Raw genomic sequence first — 14,146 nt, 5'->3', positions numbered from 1 at the left:
TGTGTATAGCCTCTATTTACATTGCCTCCGGAAACTCTATGAACTTGGAGAAATGATTAAAGTTATACAAGTGTTCAAGTCTTTTATTCACAGGGTCATTACGAGTTGTCTATGACTAGATGCACTTAAGAACAACAACATAGAGGGAGCTTTGTTGGCCTAGTGGATAGAAAGTTATGCTACCAAACCAAAGATTGGTGATTTTAATCTGTGGCCCTCAGACCTGGTTTTAATTGGTATTGGTCAATCATTCTTCTAAGTGATCTAGAATTGTTCTGTGCATTGCTCTACAGAGGTAATTAATGGTTGCTGTGAGGCAAAACACTGTGACCCTAATGTGTCAAATATGATAATGGTTGCCCATGGTGAACAGTGTTTAGTGTAGTTCCCCAATTAAAACAAGCTTGGAAGCAGAAGTGGTATCCACTTCCAAAATAGCTTGCCTCTGGAAACTCTATGAACATGGAGAAAAGATGAAAGATTTTTGTGTTCAAGACTTTCGTTCATAGAGTTGCTATGAGTAATATATGACTCATCAGCATTTAACAAAAACAACAACAGTAGTCATTTCATGGTAGTCTTATTGAGTTACGGTATGATCTAACATATGCAAAATGTATATGTTGAGAGAGAACATCGTATGTCAATTATACTGGTATTATGAGCTAATATTACAAATTATTATTGTATTTTGGAGACACACATGTTTATTTAATCTAATACATTTACACTTTCAACAGTTTTTCACCCCATTTTCTTTTCAACCCCTTCACCTGCCAACTTTACATAACAATTTATATAAAAGAAAATGAAATACCTGGATAATTAAAATTTTATTTTAAGTTTTCATTTCCTGTAACAGTAGTAAATAAATGTGGTTACTTCAGTGTTTGCAAAATCACCCAAACCCTCACCTTTCAGGACTTTTTACACCTGGGGTGAGTAAGAGCACAGATTTGTGTTTGAATGACAATGAGCATCTCTCTGCATGGTAATTTCTTGAATTTTGACATATGTTAATACTCTTTGATTCCTAGTTTTCTCCTCCTCTCTACCTTGACATCTTCTACATCAAAGTCCTACCTCAACTCTACTGGGAGAGCTGAAGTCAGCTATGCCATCTATGACTCCTTTTGACTGCTGAGAGCCTTCTGAGTACAGGTTTTCTGACTTACAGAGTTGTGTGCCGTCTCCAATGCCACTGAGCAAGCTGCTGTTCTGCCTGTGAATTCCACGGGAAATGCAAAAGGGCTGCCTCTTAAATCTACTGGCACCTGTCAAAGCCAGTTTCCTCTACTAACAACAAAGGAAGAGCAGAAGAAGCTTCCTAAAACTGATTACTATCCAGGCTTTGTAATGAAATTAGAACAGAAATCATCTCTCTACTTCCATTCTCTAGAAAATAGTTGAATTTTATTATGGTCTGTGCCCCAAACTAAGATTAAGTCCCTTTTCTACATATTCCCAAAATAATTTATGTCTTATCTTCTCATGAAATCATTAACAAGTTTAAATTTGGATATCTGACCATTAAATCGGCATTCTTTCCTAATCTGACATGTGTTTTTAAATAAATTGGCATTTGCAATGTAAATATCGACCTTTGGGAAATAAAAAATTCTATTCAAAGTATGTTTCTTTTAGAAACTTGGAAACACTATTTTAAAATTCAAAAGGTGGCAATGGATTCTTTGATTTCCTTGATTTTCTACCAAAGTCACATTTGCCAGATAACCCTACATTCATGGAATGGCATAGGAGGGGGAGGTCAAGATCAAGGAAAAGAAAGTGAAGAAGAATGATCAATATGAACAAATACATTAAATTAAAGCAAAAAAAGGATTGCTACATATGGCAATTGGTTGAAATTCATTGTACGTATACAATCTATGAACTGAAAGAATACATGAAAAGTCAATTAGCTAATTTAAAAAGATAACAAGGAATCAACTCTTTATAATGAAAGCTAGCAAATATGAGTGTATTCTGTGGATTTAGCTTGCCTTTTTCATATGAATAGCTACACTACATAATAAAATAATAGGTGGCGAAATATATGACTTTATCACACTAATTAAGAGTAAAGAATAAATTACTATTCAATACCATCCCTGGCCTCCATGAAACATTCTGGCTGCACCCTCTCCAAGACATATCTGTTCATATTCAGTACTCTTCTCCAACACCAGCACAAAGACATTTTTTCTTCTTTTATCCTTATTCATTGTCCAGCTCTCAGCAGCACAGCAATTGATTGAAAAGACACATAGTTATATATTCTTGCTGGGTTTTTTTGGTTTGGATTTTTTGTTTTGTTTTTTGTTTGTTTTTTAAGAGCACTCTCATAAGGAGTGGAGATGTAAGTGGTTCCAATCCATCAGGTATTCCATGGTAGAAATATGAACTATCTTGTAATTCACTGCCCTTCAAAACCATTGTAGTGTCAGCTATGCTTCAGTTCTGACATGACATCACATAATAACATAAACACTGAAAAGGAAGAAAAGAATTCAGATTTAAAGAGTGTTCTGGAGGCATTTCCTTGATGACCACACTTAAGGAGCAGTCTGGTATAATATGAGTAGGAGTTGATAGAACTGCAGCTATGACTCAGTGTTGTTAGGTGTCATCAAGTCAACTATGACTCTCAAAAACCCTATGAACAACAAATCTGAACCTTGTCCTATCCTATCTTATGCCACCTTCAAATTCTTTAATATATTCAAGAATATCATTAGAGTCACTGTGCCAACTCATATTGTTGAGTCTTCCTCTTTTTCTCTGACCCTCCCACTTTTCCAGAGTAATGTCTTTTTACAAGGATTGACCCCTATTGGCAATAAGTCCAGAGTATAACAGAAGACCTTCAGCATCTTTGCCTCTAACAAGCTCCCTGGCTGCTGTTCCATCAAGACAGACTTGTTTGTTCTTTTGTCAGTTATATTCAGAACTCTTCTCCAAACAGGTGCTATTCCTTGGAGAGGGACATGATGTTGGGAAGAGTGCAGCATTGATGAGGGAGGGACGACCCTCAACCAGGTGGATTGACAGGGTGACTGCTTCAATGGGCTCTTGTGTGTCAAGAAGTGTGAGGATGGAGTGGGACAGGACTTGTTTCAGATCTTTCTTTAATAGGGTCACTATGAGTCATACTCGACTCAATGGCACCTAACTACAACAATAACAACATTTAAAGCCTCATTTCTGTCACCAAATCCTTACTTTCCTAGCTACCTTTCCTCCTTTTTTCCCAACTTTTGCATTCCAATCATCAATTTTCATTAACACAACTTGATTTTACATTTGATCAATTTTGGATCCAAGATTAAGACAGACTAAGAAGACGGATTGACTATTGACTTCTAAAATAGCAGGCCTCTGAAAACCCTATGAATAGTAGAGGAACACACATAAATACAGTATTAGAGGTAGAACCTAGATGGGAAGCCAACTCAAATGAGGATAAACAGTTGCAAACATCTTTTAATAGTCAGAAAATAGATCATACAGGGTATGGATTTTGGAAAACTACAAGTTGTGGAAAATGAAATGTAACAGATGCATATCAACATTCTAGCCATCAATGAGATGAGTTGCATTGGTTTGGGCCACGTTGAGTCAGACCATCAATAACTATCAGGATAGTGGTCATCAAAGACAAAAATATTTCTATTAGGTATGGCATTTATGAAGAACTTCTAAAAAGAGATGTGAAGTTGTATTTCTTTACTGGGGTATCAATAAATTGTGGCTGTGTTGACCCAATGGCGCAATAATTTCATAAGTTATAAAATTTTTTCTATTATTTATTTGTATATTAGCTCTTGTGTTTTTAGAAGGTTCTATATCTGTGGATTTAGCAACAGACAAGCATATTAGGAGAAGGTCAAATAATTAAATGATCAGAGAAATTCCTCAAAGGGTAAGAGTGAAAATAAAGTGTTACTTACAAGGCATTTACAGTTTAGGTAATATAAGAAACCTGATGTTGCTATAATAAACCTATGGAGCTGAGTGTGACTCATAGAAACCTATGAACAACAGATCTGAATCTTGTCCTATCCTATGCCTGAAACCCTTGAGATCATTGCAGTCATCACAGTATCAGTCCTTCTCATAAGGGTCTTCTTATCTTTTGATGACCCTCCACCTTTCCAAGCATCATGTCCCTTTCCAAGGAATGATCTTTCCTAACACTATCCCCAAAGTATGCAAAATGAAACTTCACTATTTACCTCCAAGGAGCACTCTGAACTTTACCCAAGACATATATGTTTGTTCTTTCAGAAATCCATGGGATATTCAGTACTCTTCAACACCACAACTCAAAGGCAGAGATTCCCCGCCCTCCTCCCATCATCCTTATTCATTTCCCAGCTCTCAGATGCATAGAGGGTAATTGGAAGAACAATAGCTTGAATCAGGTTCATCTTAAACTGATATTGCTTTTCAGAACTTTGAGAGGAATCGGTACTAGATCACAAGCAGGCCCAGGTGTCGGGAAAATGATTCACAATCTCTTGCCAATAAATCGTTCTGGTTGGCACATTCCTAGAGAAGCACTGGAAGAGTATTGTGAGCCATTCTGTCCGAGGTTATTTCTTTGAAGCTCAGGATAAAGCTGCTGATGTTGAAAATGTATCATCTGTCATTTCAACACCTCACAACAACCTCATCAGTACCTACCTGGACAAGCTCTTCCTTGTGTCTGTCATACATACTTAAGTGCCACCTATGGTTTAAATTGAATTCCTATATTGAATTGCTAACACTTCTCAGGATTACTTTGGTGAGTATTCAGAGGCTGCAATTAAAAATAATGTGGTTATAATACATGAGTTCTTGGAAAAACTGTTAGGTAATGAATTACCACTAGCTTTTGAATCCAACATTTTGAAAGACTTACTTTAAACCACCAACAATTCTATATTCTGTTACCAACTACTACAAGTAGTAGTAATATTGGGGATATATTTCCCACTGGGCAGTTGTACAACATCCCTTGGTGTCAATCAGGAGTAAAGTGCAAAAACAATGAAGCATATTTCAATGTTGTTAAAGAGATACAATTATAGATAAATCAGGGTCTAAAATCTTTGTAGAAATTCAGAAGGTCATTGATGCCTGATCTGGCCCTTTCTTTTATGAATCCAAAACTTTCTTTTCAAGCACTGGGGATCTCAAAGAGTTTTGCTCGTTAATCTATCTCTCCAGAGGGAAATTTTTGGCTTATATCATACTTAGCTCACAAAATCTAAAAGAAATGTCAGAGTATCAGATTTAACGAAAACAGAACTTTGAAGAGATCTCTGGAAGACTTACTCAATGCTAAACATCTAAAAATTTGGAAGAAAACTACTTGGCCAACTGACTGGAAGAAATCTGTATTTATGTCCACTAAAAAAAAGAAGGAAGGGGCAATAGAGTGTGGAAATTATCAAACAATATCACAGGCAAGCAGGATCCTGCTGAAGATCATCCAGAAACGACTGGAAAAGTACATCAACAGAGAGCTGCCACATGTGCAAGCTGGCTTTAGAAGAGGCTGTGGCACTGGGGACAGCATAGCCTATGTTAGATGGATCTTGACTGAAAGCAGAGAATACAGAGCAATGTCTCTCTGAGGAATGTCTATCTGTAGAAGACATTTGACTGTGTGGATCACAACAAATTGTGGCTAACCTTGAGAAAAATGGGGATCCCAGAACACTTAATTGTGCTCATGTGAAACCAATCCTTGGGCCAGGAGACAATAGTCAGAACATAGCAGAGAAACACTGCATACTTGAGGGTCAGGAAAGGTACACATCAGGGATGCATCCTATCTCCATAACTTTTCAATCTATATGTAGACCAGATCATCTAAGAGCCTGGACTTTAGGAGTAGGAATGTGGCATCAGAATTGTACGAAGACTCATTAACAACCTATGTTATGCCATTGACACAACCTTGCTTTTTGAAACTGGAGAGGAAATGAGGGGTTTGTTAAATAATGCCAAGGACTATATTCTCCAATATGAATTGAAGCTCAACATCAAGAAGACAAAGTTTCTCACCAGTAGGCCAATTAGTAGCTTCGTGATGGATGGAGAAGCAATTGAGGTTCTTGAGATGGAGTTTGCTTGGTTCCACAATCAACACTCTTGGAAATGGTTTTGGAAGTCAAAAGATGAATTGCATTGGGAAAGTTTGCTTTCAGGGACCTCTAGAGTACTGAAGACCAATTATGTCAGTCTGGAGACAAACATGTGCCTGATCCAAGCGATGATCTTCACAATTACTTGCTATACATCAGAGAGCTGGACAATAACTAAAGATGATAGAAGAAGGATCAAAGCCTTTGAGTTGTGGTGCTGGAAAAGAGTGTTGAACATACCGTGGACAGCCATGAGAACAACAAACATGTCTATCCTGGAGTGAGTGAAACCAGGCTGTCCTCAGAAGGCAAGGATTTTGAAACATCACCTCACATACTTTGAACATGTGACCACAAAGGACCAATCATTGCAGAGGGACATCATAGTTGAGAGTGTGGAGAGACAGTACAGGAGAGGAAGACCCAGGATGAGATAGGTTGACTCAGTGACTAGAGAAATGGGATTTTTGTCTGTCGAAGTGGATGAGATTGGCTCAGATAGGGCAGGGATCAAAGCTAATGTACATAGGGTCACTATGAGTAGCAGGTGACTTAATGGCACCTAACAAACAACATCAATAACAACGTACATCTCCTTAACTCCTTACTGCTGGTGCCAAGGATGTTAATTGTGGAATCAAGTAAGTTGAATCTAGAGATAATTTAAAGTGTATTAGAGATAATTTAAAGTGTATGAAAGAGACGTGGACAAGTGACTCTTTAGCCTGCCATGTCTTCCTTTGGAAAGTACTTCCTCTGATAAATCTTTTTCCTTGTGTTGTTGTTGTTAAGTGCCGTCGAGTTGCTTGTGACTCAAAGCAACCCTATGCACAAGAGCCCTAAATACTGCTCCACACTCACTCCCACCACCTCAATCACAGAATCGATGCATCTCATTGACGGTCTTCCTCTCCTACTGTTAATGTTTCAATTAGAAACAAATTTTTTGACCACTGTGCCACTAGGGATCCTTTAACATTATACTGGAGAGAAGAAAACTACCACATGAGCGTGTGGGCTGAATGACTAAAATACAATTTCTGCGATAAATTAGGAGAGGTAGCTTAAATCAAGAAACACTAATTTTCATTGCTATTTTAAATTATTGAAAGTTATAGAAAGTGTCCCAATTAAAGCTCCTAAGATAGTGTATGTCTCCAGAGCCAAACTACACTGAGAAACATCAAGCTTTCAGATAGAATTTTAATTAAATATATACAGAGCACTGTGCAGTCCTGTCCTATGAATAGCTCTCACTGATACATCTTAATAAATTTCCAAAATAGAACAACATCTGTTCATCTTCCTTTTTATTTACTAAGGTAATTAATGAGCCTAACTTTCATGTAGTTCATTAAGATCTAAGAAAATTTTCTATCTTCTCAATATTCACATTCCTTAATGTGTGTAATACACCTATTCTCTTGTCCCTCTTAGTGGTATTAGATAGAAAAATGATTTAATCCTTGAACTCCTTCAAGAAGAAAAAGAAAGGACAGGTGTAACAACAACATGAATGAAGAAATAAACATTTTACTGAGAAAAAAATAACTTTCTAAAATAACTCAATCATAATGCAATAACTAGGTGTCCTTGTATGGGGTAACTATGAGTCGCTAACACATAACTACTAGCTGAATCTGAAACTACCCACAAACACTTGGAAAGACAAAGGTGATCACTTGCTTCTGAAATTTGACAGCTTTGAAATGCTATGCAACAAGTCTACTCCGACATACCTGGTGTCACTATGAGCTAGAATGAACTCAAGGACAATTAGTAACAAGAACAATGTATGAGTAACCTTTAAGCATTATTATTTCATTGGATTCACACAGTAAAATCTGAGAAAAAGATTATCAGAAAATTGAGGCACCATGACATTAAGTAGCTTTCACAGTATGCAGCTTGTACAATCTTCCCACATTTGATCATAACTAGAGTGTCAGATACTTTCTCTATCATTTTTTCTCCTTATATACTAACATCCTGCAGCCACAGGAAGATTTCTTAGTCATGAAGTATACAATTGAGATTCAATCCTTTCCTTTTTGAAACCTCACACAGCTAGTCCAATAACTTACAGTGACAAGAAGACTTCCCAGGTAAGAGGTACATAGTTCATGTTTCCACCCTTTCCATTTTGGATCCAAAGGCCATGGAGCAGACACTAGTACTAAGCATCCAATTGAGACACCTCCGTGCCTCTTAATACCATCATCTTTCTTCTTTGTCAGAGTGCTCAGTTGGGATCAGAGAAGATTTTCCTCTGTCATATTGGTATGTCTGTCTTTACAGTTTACTATTAAAGATACAAACTTATACATAGTATGTTATCGTTTTCATATGCCATTGAGTTGACTCCAACTAATAACAAGTGTATAGCGATAGCTCTGAACCTTGCTCTATTCTGCGCCAGTCTGTTTCTGACACACTACCCTCATTATCCCAGTTGTCAATCCATCTTATCCAGGGTCTTCCTCTCCTGTGCTGGTCTCCTCCCTTCCAAACATGATGTTCTTCTCCGAGGACTTGTCTCTCCTGGAAACATGTCCAAAGTATGTGAGACAGAGCCTCAAAATCTTTGCCTCCACTGTGCAGCTTTGTTTCACCCTATCCAGGATAAATCTGTTAGTTCTCTTGGTGTCTCTTCTTCATCACCACAGCTCAAAAGTCTCAAATCTTCTTCAGTTATCTTTGATCTCTAATGCATAGCAAGTAGTTGTGAAAACCATGACCTGGATCAGGCATAACTTAGTCTCTAGACTAACATCATTGCTCTTCAACATTCTGGAGAGGTCCGTGACAGTAGATTTTCCTAATGCAATTTGTCTTTTGATTTCCTGACTGCTGGTGCCAAGAATGTTAACTGTGGAAGTGAGCAAGGTGAAATTGCTGACACTTTCAATTTCTTCTCCATTTATCATTGTGCTTCCAATTGGCCCAGTGGTGAGAATCTTCATTTTCTTCATGTTGAACTTCAATTCATATTTCAGACTACAATCCTAGACCTTCTGCAGTAAATGCTTTAGGCATTGTCAGTTTCAGCAAGCAAGGCTGTGTCATCTGCATGGTGCAGGCTATGTTGAGGAATCTTCCTAAATGTCACATTCCTGATACCACATTCCTCCTCATAAAGTCTAACCTCTCTAATGATCTGTTATGAAGACAAATTGAAAAGGTATGAAGACAGGATGAATCCCTGAAGCCCTCCTTTCCTGATTTTGAACCATGCAGTGTTTCCTTATTCTGTTTTGATGACAGCCTCCTGGTCCAAGTATAGGTTTCACATGATCATAATCAAGTGTTCTGGAATCCCCAGTTTTCTCAAGGTTAGTCACAATTTGCTGTAATCCACAGTATAAGTGGAATGATTTGCATGTTGCTATGGGAAATCTCCTCCCAAGCTATGAACAACAGCTTCTGAAAACCCGCTGGAGGGTCAGATATGGATAGTTTCTAAGTTGACAATACACAGAAATAAACAACAACAATAATAATTAGTTTATAGCTTGAATACCTATATTATTGCTTGTTTGTCAGATTTTGTACTGTGGGGATGACCTACATATTGCTAATTACTTTGTAGATATAATTCTATGAGGTATGGCACTTGTGTGTCAGTATTCTGTGCTGATGTATCTTGTAGGTGCTGTGAAAGCTGTTCCACTAGTGGATCAAGTTTCACTTGAGTGGTCACCTGCAGTGGACAGGTTTTAGGCGAGATCTCAGATTTAGGCATACTAGGAAGAAGAATTGGTCATCCACTTCTGAAACAGTAGGCCTGTAAAAACCCTAGTTGAAGATAGTTGAAGTATTAAAGGTAGAACTCAGATTGGAAGTCAAACAAAACGAGGAGAAAGAGCTGCAAACATCCTTTAATAGTTGGAACATGTAACACACAGTGTATAAAGGTGGAAAATGAGAAATTGTGAATATTGATATTCTAGATATTAATGAGATGAGATAGATTTTCTTTGTTTACTTTGAATCAGAAAATCATACGGGTATTTGGAATAGGGATATTATAGCTAATGTCAGATGGATCTAGGCAGAAAACAGAATACCAGAGGAATGTCTATCTGTGTTTGCTTCATTGACTGTGCAAAAGCATTTGACTGTGTGAATCACAACAAACTGTGGCTAACTTTAAGAGGAATGGGAATCCCCGAATACTTGATTGTGCTTATGCAAAATTTATACTTGAACCAGGAGGCAATAGTTAGAACAGAGCAAGGAAACACTGCATGGTGCAAATTTGGGAAGGGTGTCCTTCAAGGATGTGTTCTGTCTCCATATCTTTTCAATCTATATTCAGAACAGATTATCTGGGAGGCTGGGATCTATGAGGAGAAGAGTGGCATCAGGATTGGATGTACACTCATCAAAAATCTGTGTTATGTAAATGACACAACAATCCTTGCTGAAATTGAGGAGGACCTGAAATGCTTGCTGAAGAAGATCAAGGATTGCAGCCTTCAATATGGATTGAAGCTCAATGTCAAGAAAACAAAGATTCTCACCTCTGGGCTCATTGGAAATATCATGAAAGATGGTGAAGAGATTGAGATTGTTGACAGCTTTAGTTTGCTTGGCTCTACAATAAACATTGTTGGTACTAGCAGCCAAGAAATTAAAAGACATATTACATTGGGAAAGTCTGCTGTCAGAGACCTCTCCAAGATACTGAGAAGCAATGATGTAAGTTTGGAGACCAAGGTGCACCTGATATAGGCCATGGTATTTGCCATTACTTGCTGTGCTTCAGAGAGTTGGACAATGACTAGGGATGATATAAGGAGAGTTGGTTCCTTTGAGCCTTGGTGCTGAAGAAGAGTACTGAATATATCATGGACTGCTAGGAGAATCTGGAGAGGGTGAGACCAGGCTGCTTCTTGGAGGCAAGGATTCTGAAGCTTCGTCTGACATACTTTGGATGTTGCAAGGAGGGACCAGTCTTTAAAGAGGGATGTCATGCTTAGGAGGGTGGAAGGATGGCACAGGAGAGAAAGACCCTTGATGAGAAGGATTGATTCCATTACTGAGGTTATGGGGTTAGGCGTGTCAGAGACAGTGAGACTATCAATGGATAAAACAGGAGACTGTTGTACATAGGGTTGCTATAGTCACAAGCAATTCAATGGTACATAACAACAGCAACAAAAACTGGGAATATAAGAATATACTGGGAATGAAAAACAGAAAGAATGGTGTTACATTCATAGTTTAAAAGATGGTTTCAAGTTCTATACTGAAGTATAACATTGTCCATGATATCATACCTTTACATGAAAGACATGTTGATATGACTATTATTAGAACATATGCACCAACAGCTATACCTAAAGAGAAGAATATTTACGGTTTTTACCAAATTTTGCCATCCAAAGTTGGTCAGGCATGCAATAAAGATGTATTACTGATAATTGGTGACTGAAATGCAAAGGTTGGAAACAATGAAGAGGGGATGGTAGTTAGAAAGTATGGAATAAGAGAGAGGTTATTAATAGAATGATTAAATTTTGTACGTTCCATGACTTATTCATCACAAACACATTTTTTTTACGAAAAAACACAAATGGTGACTTTGCATTTGAATATTACCAGATGGACTGCAAAGGAATCAGATTGACTATATCTGTAAAAGACATCATTAGAGGAGTTCACCATCAGCAGTCAAAACCAGCCAGATGCTGACTGTGGAACAGATCATCAACTACTCCTGTGGAAGTTCCAGATGAGGCTGAAGAAAATCAAAACAAGTCCTTGAGAACCAAAGTGTGATATTCAGTCTACCTCACCAGAATTTAAAAGTCATTGTAAGAATAGGTTTGAAGCATTGAGGTCCAATGGTTGAAGACCAGATGTGTTGTGGAATGAGATTAAAGATATCATCCATGAAGAAAGCAAAAAAGGTCACTACAAAGGTGAAGGAGAAAGGAAAATCCAAAGTGAATATCAGAAGAGACCCTGAAAACTTAAGGGAAGATGTACTTAAATAAAATACCTGAATAAAAGATTTCAAAGGGCAGCTTGAAAAGATAAAGTAAATAGAAACATAGCAGGAAGTGCAGAGACCTAGAAATGGAGACTAAAGGGGGGAGAAGTTGCTCAGCATTTCACAAGCTAAGAGAAAAACAAATTCAAGCCTTGAGTTCCAGCACTGAGAGAGGTACCATATAATCATGAGACAGTGCTAATGAGGGAAGAAATTGAAGCCTCACTGAAGGCATTGGCAAAAATTAAGGCTCTAGGAATCGATGTAATATCAATTGTCAGGTTTCAAATAACAGATGCAGCCCTGGATGTGCTCACCAGTCTATGCCAGGAAATTTGGAGGACAGCTGGCTGGCTGGCTGACTGATTGGAAAAGATCCATATTTGTTCCTATTCTTAACAAAGGTGATACAACATAATGTGGAAATTATTGAATAATATCATTGAAGTAGGTAGCACTGGTGGCCTAGAGGCAAGAAGTTGTGCTACAATCCTGAAGGCATGTAGTTCTAATCCACATAAGAGAATTAGAATTCTCCAAGGGAGAAAGATGGGTAATCTCCTCTCGTGTGACTAACTGCCTCTGAAAACTCACTGGAGGGTCAGCGCTGGGTCTGTTCTGACTCATTGCACAACACCAACAATAACAGCAACAAATGTTATTAAGATCACATGTAAGCAAATCATTGCTGAAGATAATTCAGAAAAGTCTAGAACAGTATAGAGACCTGCCAGAAGTTCAAGCTGTATTTAGAAGAAGTGTAGACCGGAAATATCATTGCTGATGTTACATGAATTCTAGCTGATAGCAAAGAATACCAGAAGAATTTCTGTTTGTGCTTTACTAACTATGTAAAGACATTTGACTATGACTTATAACAAATTATGTAACACTGAAAACACTGGGAGTCTCAAACACTTAATTAGTGCTCATACAAAACTTATGCCTCGACCAAAGGCTGTAGTGCAAACAGAGCAAGGGAATACTGCATGGTTAAGAATCAGGAAAAGTGTGTATCAGGGCTGATTACTTTCTCAATGTCTATCCTGATGTACAAGGCTGTAATAAATAAGATATGATCCAAATATATACAAGGTTCAAATATGACTGCCAACCACGAAAGCCAAAGATCAATAAATTGAAGATTTCTTCTAATTTTAAGTCTGAAATTCATCAACATACAATCAAGATGTATTAATAGTAAGTGGCAATTGGAATGCAAAATTTGAAAGCAAAGGACTTGCAGTTGGAAAATATCACCTTGGTGACAAGAATGAGGCCTAAGACCACATGAAGGAATTTTATACAATCAATGATTTATTCATTGAAAATATTTCCTATAAAAATAAAGGTGGTAGCTATATACATAGATTTCATCTAGAAGACCATATGGATTTTAGGTTGACTTCCTTTATGAAAAGAAAGTTTGAAGAAACTCAACAGCAGGAGTAAAGACTAGTCCACTATGGGTGGACTATGGGCCATCAACTGCTAATATGGAGGTTCAAATTCAATTTGGAGAAAATGAAAATGAGAGCTAAATTTAAGTCTATGAGAACTAAAACATGACGTTGAGTATATTCCACTGAATTTAATAACCATCCTTAAAATGGGTATTATGCATTGAACACAAATGATTAAACCAAATAAATTGTGGAATGACATCAAGGATCTCATCCACGAAGAAAGGAAAAAGTCATTATAAAGACGGAGAAGAAAGTAAGACCAAAAATTATATCAGGAGAGATTTTGAGAATTTGCATTGGAAAGAAAATAAGTTAAAAGAGGGGAGGGGAGAATATTGAAGTAAGAGAGTAGGAAAGGAGAGTTCGAAGGGCAGTTCAACAAGACAAGGCAAAGTGTTAGAATCTAATGTGAAAGAAGCAGTAGTTAACTGCTGATAGAAGTGTTTCAGAAAACAGATTCAATCCAAAACATGCTCACAAATCTTTGTCAAGAAATAAAGAAGAGAGCTATCTCATCAACTGACTAGAAAAGATCCGTATTTGTC

General features: G+C 37.5%; 1 pseudogene; it reads left to right on the top strand.

The window, feature by feature from the left end:
- Positions 1-4,505: 4,505 nt before the first annotated feature.
- On the top strand, positions 4,506-5,201 carry LOC102857320 (annotated as a pseudogene).
- The last annotated feature ends 8,945 nt before the right edge of the window (positions 5,202-14,146 follow it).

The sequence above is a fragment of the Elephantulus edwardii genome, unplaced genomic scaffold (genome assembly GCF_000299155.1).
Source record: "Elephantulus edwardii isolate Elephantulus edwardi_28Jun2011 unplaced genomic scaffold, EleEdw1.0 scaffold00167, whole genome shotgun sequence".
NCBI lineage: Eukaryota > Metazoa > Chordata > Mammalia > Macroscelidea > Macroscelididae > Elephantulus > Elephantulus edwardii.
This window is presented reverse-complemented; position numbering and strand designations above follow the sequence as displayed.